The 14270-nt window shown below is 42.7% G+C and overlaps 1 long non-coding RNA gene across 1 annotated transcript; it reads right to left on the bottom strand.

The window, feature by feature from the left end:
• Positions 1-337: 337 nt before the first annotated feature.
• On the bottom strand, positions 338-14224 carry LOC125719468 (uncharacterized). Its single transcript, XR_007385097.1, has 2 exons — positions 14049-14224; positions 338-1193 (listed from the first exon to the last, which is right to left on the bottom strand). It is a non-coding gene; the product is annotated as an uncharacterized LOC125719468 (long non-coding RNA).
• Positions 14225-14270: the final 46 nt, after the last annotated feature.

Genomic DNA, 14270 nt, shown 5'->3' on the forward strand with positions numbered 1-14270 from the left:
AGGAGGAAAGGAAGGAAAAGCCAGCGCGAGGCGTGGATGTACCGAGCCCACAGTAATCATTTTCATAACTTGACCGCAGATGTGAAATTGATTATAGTCTTTGTTTTGTTTTCTCCCCAGTACAGCTGGCAGACTGCCAGTGCAGCACATTGGGTAATTAGGTCCCTTTGTGGGTTTTCGGGTGGGGAGGGGTGGGGGTCAGAGGTCACAGTGCTGAAGTAATCGCCACAGAAAAAGGGGCTTGAAACAGGACACAAGAACCGGGAGAATAAAGCCACAAGGCGCTTCTGCGTTTGCCTTTTCTGATTAAATCTGAGTAGAAAATACAGACAGGATAAGAGGTCCCAGTCTGCTTTATTATTTGCAGTTAAATCAATGCCAAAGTAATAGATGTATAGGAAATAATTAATCACAAATGGATTTGCTTTTTAAAATGGAAAACATGAATCCTGAAATAGTGGTTTTTTTAAAAAAATGTTTCAGTAGGTATGAATTTGAGGCAGTGGGGGTATTTGTATAATGAACACGTTTTATTTCATTTTAGCTGGTAGTTATACGCAATAAAGTCGAGTGCCAGCCTTCTGTATAGCGTGTTGCTTGGTTACACACTGCTGCTATTTCGGGGCAGATGATCTCCGTCCTCTTGGCAAACCCTGAGGAGCTGCACCTCCTGCTTTCCTCCCATTCAGGATGTCTTTGCGGGTGCATGGGGCCTGTCTATTTTCCAGGCCCTCGTTATTTGCAATTAGAATTAAATACAATTATTTACATCAGTCCTACAGACAAAAAAAAACGTATTTGCAGGGAGCAGCCGGGGAAGGGGAGCCAGATATGGGGGCGGCTCGCTCTCGGCTGCGTTTGCTTTCCACAGGCCTCGACTGCGCAGACGGCCTTAAACGCTGGAGCCTGCAGATTTATGAAGAAACGGAGTGTTTCACTCCTGAATACTGCTGATTGGGACGGAAACTGCAGTGTGGTCCGTCCTGTCGCTTCCAGTTCCTGTCAGTGAATAAACTGCGGCATGAATTTGCAGCGTGTGACTCTGGCCCAGTTGCTGTGCCCGCTGCTCTCCCAGTCTCCAGAGAATGACTTCATTTTGGAAAAGCCAGCCGCTGAAAGCCAAGCAGGAGGAATAATGTCCGTGTCAGTCACTGGGTGTGTGACGCAGTTGGAGTTTGGGAGCGCTTGGGTACCTAAAATAAGATTAAACAGGAGATCACGAACAGAACAAGATTAAACAGGACTTTGTGCTGTTATTTCCACAAAGAGCCTTGTTAACATCCTAATTGGGTCTCATGTCTCAGCTGGTTTTACTGGGTAGACAGTCCAGAGTTTCCCTTTAATAATGAAAGACTCTCTGCATCATGAACACACTTTAAGTTACATTTCTTAACATCTAAATATGGACAGATGTGAGATAATTAGAGTAAAAATTTAGTCTGCTGCTCCATTCAAGTTCAACCCCTACTGCCTTAAACGGCTGTGCTATTACTGTTAAACTACCACTGTTTTTATTAGTTAAATATGAGTTATATTAATGTGTACAGCGTAATGTATACTCTTGGTATTATGGCTTTTCTTTAACTACAAAAACACCAGGTCCATTGAGCAAATAATCCTGACTGTGTTCTGGAACAATGTGCAGGCTGTGTTACGATATTCCTAATTCTTGTAACATCCTCTGTTTACAACATCGAACACCAAAACTGATCAGGAAATGTGACTGGCACCTAGTTAAGATAGTTAGCACCAGCAAATAAAACAACGACAACGCTGTACAAAAGTGACCCTCCTAGTGTGGCTTCATTTAACCGAAGATTTCTTTTTTAATGGACCACCTGATGTTTTCTCAACTTGGAAAGCCGGTTTATCGTGAACGATGGGAAAAATGGAACCAGTTTACATCAGAACGGGAGTTCGCGGCTGTAGAATCAACTTGATTTAATTCATTTTAAGAACCCACTCGATTTATTATTGAATTGTTTTAGGGAATGTGAATTTATAACCCCACCATGTAACCCAACTAAGTCTAAAGACAAGAAAAAACCTGATCCTATCCTTTTAAACCTGGCGGCGTAAAAAGCCGCAATGAGGAACGCCACACAAGAAGCGCTGCTTAAAAACAAGTTTCTCAGCTTTTCACACATTCTCATTGCTGTCAGCTTCTCTCCCTCTTTCCCACCCAGTCTCTCTCTTTCTCACTGCGCAGCCGCCTAACTCTCCTGTTCATCCCTGCTCCCCTTTTCTTTGCTTGACTGCAAACCAGATCGTCACGAGCTCCTCGCACGAACAACGTGCTGTTTAAAACCACTGAATGTAATTATCTGCGTTCACGCTTGATTAAAATTAATGACTGAACTGAATAGATTAAATTTACCTCCCGCACAGGTCTTCTATGCAATGCTTCAGCTTCTTCATTATTTGCACAATATTCAGTTACGGAAATGAGTTTATAGGTTGTATTTGAATTTTAGGTTTTGAATGGCTTCAGCTGACTGTTTAAGGACTGCAAAGACCTTTATTCAATATAGGAGACTACAATAAATTATGGTATATTGTCATCATCTCATCATCTCTTTGTAATTTTATAAATAAATAAATACAGACACACACAAACACACACACGTAGGGTAAACATATCCATATGGGGCCCGCTCATTCATTTCTATGGGAAAAATGCTAACGCTAACTAATGCAGCCTTAACCCCTACCCTGCCCTAACCATAATCATCGGTATCCAAACAAAATACAAGGGTTTTTGCGCTTTTTAGTTTTTTCATACTTTTATTTCACACCCAGCCCACTGTGTGGCGCTCTGAACCAGAGGCACCCCCCCATCACAGCGCCGAAAGCCCATCCTGTAGATGCCCCCTCCTCGCTCGGCCATCTGCAATGTCCGCCGACTGGTGTGGTCACCGCGCACCGGCATTACTGACCGCCTCTCCCGCAGGCATCTGGGCAAACTGCCCCCACCAGGGTGCGGCGCTGTTGAGCATGGGTGCACACAGGCCCAGTGGGACATCCCCCTGCCCCGGCAGACCAGGCCCCACTTATCGAACCCCTAATGGGCTTGAGCCCGGTGGTAAGGGTTTTTTGTAGAACCACGTCGTAAATCCTGGGGCCCAAGTCCGTTCACGTCTGCATTGCATAAGTGCCGCTGTCGCAGTGCCGGCGAGGGAGGCGTAATGGGCTTGAACCGACGCTGATGTCATTTCCTTTTATGAGCAGCCGCCATGAGGGTTTGAAGACAGGACGACTGCTGGCAGGAGGCCATGAGCAGATGGAGAACAGAGTAGCCTAATGGACAAGCAACCTATCTATCTATCTATCTATCTATCTGTCTGTCTGTCTGTCTATCTATCTATCTGTCTGTCTGTCTATCTGTCTATCTATCTATCTATCTGTCTATCTATCTATCTATCTATCTATCTATCTATCTATCTATCTATCTATCTGTCTGTCTGTCTGTCTGTCTGTCTGTCTATCTATCAGCCTGGCTGTTGACATGAAAATCATAAAGTGAGAAGAATGTCATGTGATCATGAGATTATCAGAAGCATAAATCTAAGAACCAAAACAAAAAATTAACAACAACTGCAAAATCTTAATATAAGTGACACTTACACATTGGTACTTACACTCGGTTTATTGGACCCCCCCCCCAGAATTGTGACTTGTGGGGAGACCGAAGATCATTTTACTCCAAAGTGAAAGATGCCACAATCCCAAATGGCAAACTGCTCACTGTTCCGTAAACCTCGATGCCATATTGATCCACAGCTGATTTATTTCTCATTGTCACGGAAGTGCAGGGCTTTGGATAAAGTCGATTCGTTTTAAAGGATCCCGACCGTGGTTTCTCATATGTAAACATGTCACAAGTTCGGTCTGGAACAATCCCTTTTCAGGGAACAGCATAAACTGAGGTTATCCCTAATTAGCTTCTTGGGTAATCAGGCCTGGGTCGATCGCAGCTAATGTAAGCATGGCACGAGTGCGTGACAGAGTTTGTTTACAGGGAGCATGGGGCTCAAGGCGGCTGTGGAGAATGCACTTAACACCACGTACCACAGGGCTCCCAGACTGGTACACGCTGTGCTGTGACCTCACCTGCTCTGAGAGGTGTGACAGCCTGACCCGAGGAAAGCGGAAGGTGTGAGTATGCGCTGATTACTGCCTTCTGTATTCTGAAGTTTTAGTTTTCTAATTTATTTGCGTCACATTCAATGTAAATTTTAGAATCACTTTCAAGGTTGTACATGCTTCACAACTAAGATTTTCACGTTATTTAGTCTATTGTCACTGAGATTTTGCTCCATGTATTTTGCAGCTTTGCTCATGTGAGATTGTGTTTCCTTTGAATGGAACACTATTATTTCACTGGATAGAACATTGATGTACCACTGAAAAGAATATGACACATCCACTGGAATATCACCCCTACTGGATGCAGTATTGTAGTCCCACTGGATGGAATGGTCCCCCCCCCCAGATACAGCATTATGGTCCCACTGGACGCTACATTAAACTGATGTCTCTTTGTTGTTAAGGACGGCCAACCCTTGCTTTTCAGGTGGACAGATTGTGTTTGAAGCCCTCTGACTGCCCCCTAGTGGTGGTGACACATCAAAGGCCTTTGTGGTAGATAGAGGGCTCTAGTCAGTCCTTATATGATGCAAGTCCTGCTGTTATGCATCAATTATCCACAGTTGTGCAAGAATCAACCATGAAGGGTTTGTTAATACCTCTATGCAGATCTTAAACCATTTTCACATTACATTCACTATAAATCTTCTCTTGTTTTTGTTTGTTTGTTGAGGTAAGAGCACTGGCTGTTGTGCTGATTAACTGCGACATAACTGGCTCCCACTGATTTTAGCACTGGTGATTTTATCAGCAGTAAAGATTTCCCAGCTACATTTGCTGCAGGAGTGCTTGATGCTAGGTGATGTTAGCAGACCTCAGCTCTCACTTGTATGTTGTGTCTGCTAAATATAGTAATGTAATGTGGGTCTTACCAGTCGTCAGTGTGGACGACCCGAGTGGCAACACTTGCGCAATGCTGTAATTTACTTGATACAGTCACATGCTGGCAGACTTTAACATAGCAGTGGTAAATATTGCTGCCCAAGGTTTAGCCAGTAATCAGCCTTGACGTTACCTAGAACTGTGATTAAGCATTAGCTCAGGGATCGGTCAAATTGTTTCAAAAACAAACCCAAGTGGATCAGACTTAATTATATGAAAAATAAATGGAAAGAGATTGCGCTTGATGGTTTGAAAAATAAATCCAGGCCTCCACGGCTGGTTTCGGGATTAATGGCAAACTGTCGTGTGAGACCTTACAGCAGCATCTTGTGTTTTGCAGGTCAGTCACCGGGGGGGGGGGGGGGGGGGCAAGGGGGGGGGCATTCCATCCACTCCCAGATGTGAATGGATGGAATACTGTATTCAAAATTCCTTTCATAATGGTAAAGCCTTTTATTATACAAAATCACAGATGCAGTTCTACTCCATAGGTGGCTCTTCCATCGCATATTCACTAAGCCCCTTCATCCCTTTCTAAAGGCGTTTTTACACTGAAGTTCCGGAACCTGGTCCCTGGACTGCCTCGTCCTGGAACTTCTCCAGCTCCTGGCCACTTCAGTTTTGCTTTCTGGGACCTTTATGCTGAATAATTTGTAGGTGAAACTTCACACATAATTTCACTGCCGTAGCTACACTGCCGCGGCAAAACGATGGAGGATAAATAAGTCCTTTTCTTCATTTTTTGATTTGGGGGGATCGATTGCTATCATAACAGGACAAAGCCTTTTGGGGTGTTTTGACACCAGCATTTCTTAATTTGGTTAAAGCAGACTCTGGTTCAACTTACCCCTTGGTGCAATGAATTTGGGCAGGTGTACACAGTAATGGCATTCAGGTGCAGACCAAAACAATCACTGGGACCCTTTAGAGGAACCATGTCAGTTCAGTCCCAAATGAATTCTGGAGCAGTTTGTTTGTGGTGTGAACCTGATCCAACCTCAATCCTAACCCTAACCCAACTTCCAGGTGTACTCTCTGAGTTTGAGCTAAATGGCTCCAGTAGCTATGTATGCTTTGCATTCTGGGATGTGGCAGGGCAACACATTTTTTTAGGACAGCGGGTTCAGACCATCCCTGGGGCCACAGAGACCAGCGGAGCTCTGGGGCCCTGTGGCGAAATCACACCGCAGACCCTGGGGTTTGAACTGACAACCTTCTGAGTACAGGCACAACAGCCTAACTTGCTGGACCACATATCACCCCTTCTCATTTGCTATAAAACTCATGAGTATCCCTTCACGCTGGGATTACAAGCACCCATCACTGAAACACCCATAGTCATGGGGGGTGGACCAGCTACACACCCCCCCACAACCCATTTTCAGCCTCCACCCAAAACACTGGGACTGGGCAAGGAGATGCTCACGACCTATAGGCACTGCAGCCTTTAAACTGTGGTTACGTTATTGGTCCTGGTCTCCAAGACCCACTTTGGTGTTAATCTTGTTTTTGGCACTGCGCAGCATTACTCACGCATATTCAGCAGACCTTAAAGATGAGACAAGCCTTTTACCACAACGTGGTCCCACTTGGATGAAGAACAAGCTGCCTGTTGGCTGAGGCAGAGTTTCCAGCAAAGCAGGAATTCTACAAAACCTTCAACCTTACTGAGCTCTCCCAAAGGCACCCTTCCATAAACCAGATTCCAGTTTTACATATCGACAGATATTATCCTGAGTAAGTTGCTGGACAATACGCTGTTGCAAAACTTTGTGGCTTTAAGGAGGAAAAAAAAAATATGAGAGGTAAAGTTTGGTTGCGAGATCGCCAGTTTTACAGATATATGTGCACCAGATTGTGCCGTTAGATTCACAGCCTGCAACCCCATGTCGACTGCTGCTCCACGAGCTTTACATAATAACGGCGAAATATTTTAGGGCTGTTAGCAGGGAAAAAAACGTAAGTGTTCAATACGTTTCAAAGGAATGAATTACGCAGAGTTACAGTTCCAAGTTTCCACTTCCTCTCTTTTAACAAGCATATCTTATTGACATAAATCAGTCATGTTGTTTTATTTGAAGTAATGAGCGATGTTTCCAGATGTTGCCTGACAGGCAGAAGCAACCTCTTCAGAGCAAATGAATGCTTACAGCCGAGAGAGATGGAAAGCGGTACCCGGTAGCAGACCGAGTCCAGGTTATGCGCAGATTATCTAGTCACCTCGAGCGCTGCATTTCTACTCGCCACCAGAGGGCAGTATTCGCGCAATCATAACCGTGCAAGCGCAAAACCTCCTTTGCCGTCTAAACTCCAAAGAACATTTCAATAATAAATCATAGCTATCAAAATATTATGACAAAGTAAAGATCGATTTTTCTCAAGGAGAGGAAGTATTTTTTTAAAGAAGGAGCACATGTGAAACATTGTTGATAAAGTTCCGCCCTTTAAATTAAGATACCATTAATGTCAGATACCTAACGTGAAAAACTGCTTAGTACAGTGTCACTCTGGCAGACAAAAAATACAACTGCGGAACTTGGCAAGTGCTCAAGGAGAACCTAAAGAAAGAAGGAAGCCATTAAACCATAAAATGCCGACTTTACTTTAATATACGATTAGTCTTATTAAAACAATATGTCCGAATGTCGATAAAGAGCGGCACAGAGACCGGGTCTGTTCCTAATGGCCGGAGCGAAATAACTTGCCGGCGGATTCTGCATGAGCCAGAAAGTGCAATTCTCAGCGAAAGTGTAATAAAAAAAAAGCCGGAGCGGGATTCCCGTGCTGTCCGGCTCTGATGCTTTTCCCAGACAGCTATCTGAGCGCCTCCGCCGGCGAAAACACACCAGCATCCTCAAACACTTAGCGCAAGTCCTGGAACCAGACATGGTGGAGAAATAGTGCATTTAAGTTCTCAACTTATATGGAGGAAATCAGTCCTTTTGTATGTCAACATGATTTTAAAAAATCCAGCCACATCGCCCTTCCTGAAAAGAAATCAGAAATATAACGAAAAAATGAATTGCTCTAAATGCATTGAATGCATTGGGGGCGGCATGGTGGTGCAGTGGTTAGCATTGTTGCCTCACACCTCTGGGACCCGGGGCCTGGGTTACATGTGTGTGGAGTTTGCATGTTCTCTCCATGTCGTCGTGGGGTTTCCTCCGGGTACTCCGGTTTCCCTCCACAGTCCAAAAACATGCTGAGGCTAATTTGAGTTGCTAAATTGCCCATAGGAGTGCATTTGTGAGTGAATGGTGTGTGAATGTGCTCTGCGATGGGCTGCCCCCCCGTTCTGGGTTGTTTCCTGCCTCGTGCCAATTGCTTCCGGGATAGGCTACGGACCCCACGCGACCCAGAAGGATAAGCGGTTTGGAAAATGGATGGATGGATGGATGGCATTGAAAGCACATGTTGTAAAACAGCACTTTTGGCATTTTCAGAATGTGGTTAATGGGGTTATGCTACAGTTCTGTGTAAGGTGTATTCATGTGTTAAGTTTGTCTAGAAAATAATGACTTAAACATTTGAATACATATTAGGGTCCGCAGTCAGCAGTTTGCGCCGCGAGGTGTCTGGCTGCCCTCCATCCTCGTGCAGCTTCCGTGCTGAGCTCCTCGCACGGCAGGCTCACTGACACGTGCAGAAAAACTTCCTCGCTAATGATCTTGGCACACACTTGCCTGCACGCCATCCTGCCCCCCTCACGAGATGGAGGACCACCCCCGGGTCTCAGAGCAGCTCCGCAGATCCTGAACGATGATCTGAGATCTTGGCGGCTGTTCCACTTTTTACCGTACCCTCTCTAAATAATGTGCCAGACAGGTTCTGAATACCTGCTCTGACAGGTGCCAACGTATTTAAACAATTCGTAGAGTAATTATAAAATAATAATAATAATAATAAATCACCGCATACCGCATCAAATAATAGCACTTCTACTCAGTTTGAAGATGAGACCATTAAAATTGGGGGAAATACGTTCCAGGACCCAGGTGTACGGATATGAAGTCACGTGATAGATGTGCTGCGTAATCATCATACCTGTGCACTGCGATGCTTGGAGTAGATCCGAGGGGTCCAGTGCTGGGGATGTATTGTTGCACTTCAGTTAATATGCACCGTTGTGACAAACAAAATATCAGAAGATATCCAACGTACCTTAAATTTTAAAAGTACAAATTAGCCCAGATCTCGCAACTAGCTACTTTTCATTGGGTTGTCATTGCGTATAAAGCTAAACCTAGGCACAATGATTGCTGGTTAAAGGCCAAGTAATTATATAAAATAAGTGCATACATATGTTGGTATTTACTTGCTTTACAAATACTTCAAAGTCTTGCGTAGTGCTTGCATAGCTCTTAGGCATAGCGAGAAGGATGCTTATTTGGAAAAAAAATCACTTTTTTATTTTTAAGCAGAATTTAACATTACCCAACTTGACTGCTGCCCAGATATCACTGAAACAACTGATCATTGTTTTACGAAGCCAAAGCGATGTTGCTGTGGTAACTGCAGAGTTTTGAACAGCGCTGGAATAAAGATGAAACGTTCTGAGGTGTTGTTGATGCAAGAACTCTGGTATGCTCCCAACTGAAAACCTTTCATAAAAAATGACGTTTATTTTTTTCTCCTAAAATCTTCAAAATGTTTTTTTTATAGTAAGTCGTTTAGTCACAAAAATGAATGTGCCATCCTAGAAGCTTCGATGAAACTGACGCTGGTTTAAATTTGTTCTGTTAAGTTGGTCCGACTTTGCAAAATGTCCAGAGCGTGTTGTGCTTGTATTCTGTTTTTTTCCTCTGCCTCCTGTGTAAAAGCTCGTTTACTTTGCTATGAATGTTTCACGAACTTTCTTTGAAAGACCCTTAACTCATGAGCGCTGTCTGCTCTTCAGATCGATAACCACATCTGAGCAAGTGATCAGGGGTGATGTCCGACAAAAAGTTTTTGGTCTAGGCGCCCAGTCACACGACATAATATCATGTGTGCATTCCAAACATTCTTATTTCACCATAATCGAACATAATGCTTTATCCATAATACCTGTATTTAACATGGTAACATAAAAAGGACTCGCAAAAAATGCAATAAGCCTGAGACTATTTCAGAAACCCAAGATCCAAGAATTTGATCATCATGCTTTGTCACTGCCCAGTCAAGAGGTAACAGAGCAACGTGCCTCTGGGAAGTGGCGAGAAACTGGAGTAGCCCGTAAACATGCAGTCAAACACGACGGTCCCACCCACGCAGTGACCCAATCATAGATTCCAACTTACTATCTCGCTGGCAGACACACTATCCTGCACTTAAAAAAACCCTCAACATCCAAATTGGGTATGGATGTAGAAAAAACATAGGTAATAGTCATGCAAATCTTCGCGAATTATATTTAATGAATATTTAATGAATTCTTAAATTCAGAACAACGGGCTGTCTTGTTCATCACCCACCGGAATAAGAAAGTGGCTCCGTCTGTGTATTTCACATTAGTCTACATGTACTTCAGTTCAAATACATCACTTTGAAACTTTTAACCATTTTTTGCTTGGGTCTTTTCACAGCAAAAGCATCAGCTTACTATTGGCATTAAATCCGATTGCTGTTCATGAACAGACATCGCAGCGCCTTATATGCAGCGCATCTGCGCCAAATTGCTGCTCCTACGACGAGAATTCTTTTTTTTTAATGCTCATAAGTCTGAGATTATGTTCAACAGAAATTCAAACGTATATTATCCCGCTTAAAAGGACAATTTCTTTCCAAGATATGCGAAACTAAAACTGGATAAACATACAATTTAACAATTTAACTAGGCCACGTTAACAAATGTATACATTTTATCAGAATGATTTACGCGTATTTTGCAAAAACAAATGCAATGAACTGAAACCCAACACGTGTCTCTAACACAATTTTTCAAACTTGATTATAAACGATTTATCACCTTAAAAACGAAGAATTTATTCCATCATTATTAAATCTCCAAATGTAGATAATAATAATAATAATAATAATGATAATAATAATAATAATAATAACAGCAACAGCAACAGACACCATCTGGACAAATTTAATCATCAGCACCATCATTTTAGAGAAACATAAAATAATTCTAAGCCTATAAGTCTTTAGCTTTCTATTTATGGTAAGAGAATTTATTTTGAGTTGAAACGTTTCTGATGTAATTGATGTACTATTTTAATTTAATATAACGGTGAATTTATATACTGCAAGCCGCAGACCCCCGCAACTTACGCCGAAAATAGTTTCGTCCGTCATCTTTCTCCAGCTGGGCAGAAATATTAAACAGCTTTTATTTAACAGAATAAGAGCTGCAGATGTCAGTGGGTAACAAAGACTCTCTTATGACCCGCTAATGTCGCCCATCAACCGATTATCTCTCAAGGCGCCAAGTCTCAGGTACGCAGTAAGGAGGCTCAACGCCTGCTCTCTGGTCGCCTTAAAATAATATTTAAACTCTATACGTCGAAAAAAAAGTACAGCTTAAAATAGCTCATTATACCGTGGGTACATTTAAACGCGTGCGTGTATCTGCTGTTGAAGTCCATTCATTATGTTATAAATAGAATGGTACTAGTTTCTAATGGTTCTGCTTAACGTTATCACTGCCGTGCAGTAAATCACTGGCAGCAGCAATCCGAGATCGCCTGGTCGGTGGCTTCCAGTTTCTAGCCAGCATGACACCTTAATTCAGGCTCACGCTGCTGTTTAATTCCCGTAAGGACCCGCCGCTCTGGGTAGGCACGCGCACACCGGTACAGCGTGAGATCCCACCGTTTGAAGAGCTGGGGGGGCTCGGGCGTCAGGCTGAACTCTCATTACGCCTGCTGAGTAATGAGTCCCTTTTAACAACGAACAATAAAACCATTACATTTTTATTATTGTACACGAAAGTTACAAAGCTTAGCAGTCGCTGAAATAAAATGTTGCCGCGCTAAACAGAAGGACATTATGGCGACCATGTAGTGTTGAGCGGCAAAAGTAACATTAACAAGTGAAAAAGGACCATTAATCTCTAATGAATATTTAATATGCTCAGGTATTGCACACCATAATACGTAGGCCACAGTTATCATATAGGACTTAATAAAAGAGACGGAGTTTTAAATATGAGAAAGGGACATATTTTAAATAAGTCCAAACGTTATAGTTTATGTGCTGAAAAGGTGCATACGTACCATAAAAATTAAATGTAGGCCTATTGTAAATTTGTAAGTGTTAACAAGAAAATTATATTTATAGATATTTATATAAAATATATATGAAAGGTATATATACAGTATTGCAGTATATGCAGTATTGCTATCGTATGTGAATACTTTTATAACGTGTTGTACCTTTTATATATTGCTTTACATTTAATATGCATGCAGTTAAATTTAATACGAAATAAACAAACAGGACACGTAATTAGTTGTTAACCCCAAAAGGCTCTGGGTCAGCAGCCCCCCCCCCCCCCAAAGGCCTGACTGACGGAGGCAGGTTGCCGGGAGTCTGCATGACCACCTTAAAACAACCCCGCAATGAAAAAATGAGCCGACTATCATAAATACAGGGAAATTGATAAGCTATCACACCCGCAGCCACACCTACGTCACAGGGACGCCCCGTCCGGGTCGGGTTTTTTTAAGGATTAGCTACCCTTGTGAGGAAATTCTTCCCCCCCCCCCCCCCCCAAACACAAATGCATGCAGAATAAGGTCCATCAGCCAAACATCTGGAAACAGAAGCTATTCACCTGCAGCCGGCTTCAGAGCTAATACATGTTGGTGCCTCGTTTACAATCATTACGGCTGGCCGGGTGTCCAGTCGCAGGGTGAATTAAACCCGTCGCGAATAGTTATGAAAAAGGTTTGTGAAATTAGAATAAAAAATGCGCAGCTGGATTCTGGATGTGGCCGCGTGGGACTGAATGACGTGGGACGGCCAGCTCCGCTTTTCTAACTTCGCTAAAGCCATTTCCTCCCAGAGGCCGCAGTAGGAACCAGACAACTTCCTACGGGCTTTTGGGGGGCGCACAGTGTGTCCCTACAGAGCCCCCTTCCCCCGCCACGCTGTTTTCCCTGGTTCATGTCAAACCCTCTTAAAAAAGTCGATGGAAAACCGCATCAACATGGTTAGTGCCAGATATTTTTAAACTACAAAATTTTATTTAGGCAATAAATCATGCGTTTTCACCAGATATTTAAAATTTACTCAAAGTTCTATAATAAATATAGGATAAAAACAGATTTGCTTTTCATTTCTTAAAACAATAATCCAGACAAAAACTTTTTTGATTTCATATAAATGTATATAAAATAAACATATTTATAAATTAATTTCCCCACAACCTTGCAGAGGACAAGCAGTTATAGAAAATAGATGAGTAGTGAATGGATAAAATTAATTTAAAATGAATAAATCTGAATTGATAATAATACATTATTGTAAAAGAGCATTAAAACCTAAAAACATAACAAACGTGTTAAACATGCAATGACTTTACTACACGTCAAAATGAATGGGCTGTGAAATTCTGCAATTCTGCAGTCCATTTTTAAGTGGCCCATGAAAAGCCTTTCCTATCTATTTCTAATTAAATACGCACCACAACCAGTATCTTGACCTTTTTAGCTGTTTTACTTCAATATATTCCTTGTTAGTGGTGTATTTGTTTAAGTTTGTTACTTATTGCAAAAAAGCACTCGGGGCAGGAATTGTCCGCAGCCAAAGGCTGGTGCCCCCGTTTCTGAAACATCATCTGTTTTCCCTCACAAATTGTTCTATTCTGATAATACGTCAATGAGAAGCCCCCCCCCCCCTACTGAGTATTACTGCCATTTGAGCTGCTATCAGCAGACCAATTTAAGACCAGAAAAATGTGATACAAGAACAACTTATTTTGGTGTTTTTTTTTTTTAAATATCACTGTAAACACAGCGCAGTGTGTCTGGGCAGCATCGGCTCACTTCCAGTGCAGAGGTGGCGATTAAAAAAAGGGAGAGACCATTTACCATCCAGGGGCCTGCGGCTTCTTCCCTGGGGGCACCCCTCCTCTCCTCTGCCCCCCCAAAAAGTGAAGCGCATGCATGTCCTGCCGGATGGCGCGCTTACTCTGGACACCAGCCTGCCGGCCTCACTGTTTCTCCCTAAAAACTGGCACACGGCAGTGATTTAAACAAAAAAAAAAAAAAAATAGGAAAACAAAACAAAACAAAAATGCTTCCCAGGGGTTT

Source organism: Brienomyrus brachyistius, chromosome 23 (assembly GCF_023856365.1).
Source record: "Brienomyrus brachyistius isolate T26 chromosome 23, BBRACH_0.4, whole genome shotgun sequence".
Classification (NCBI taxonomy): domain Eukaryota; kingdom Metazoa; phylum Chordata; class Actinopteri; order Osteoglossiformes; family Mormyridae; genus Brienomyrus; species Brienomyrus brachyistius.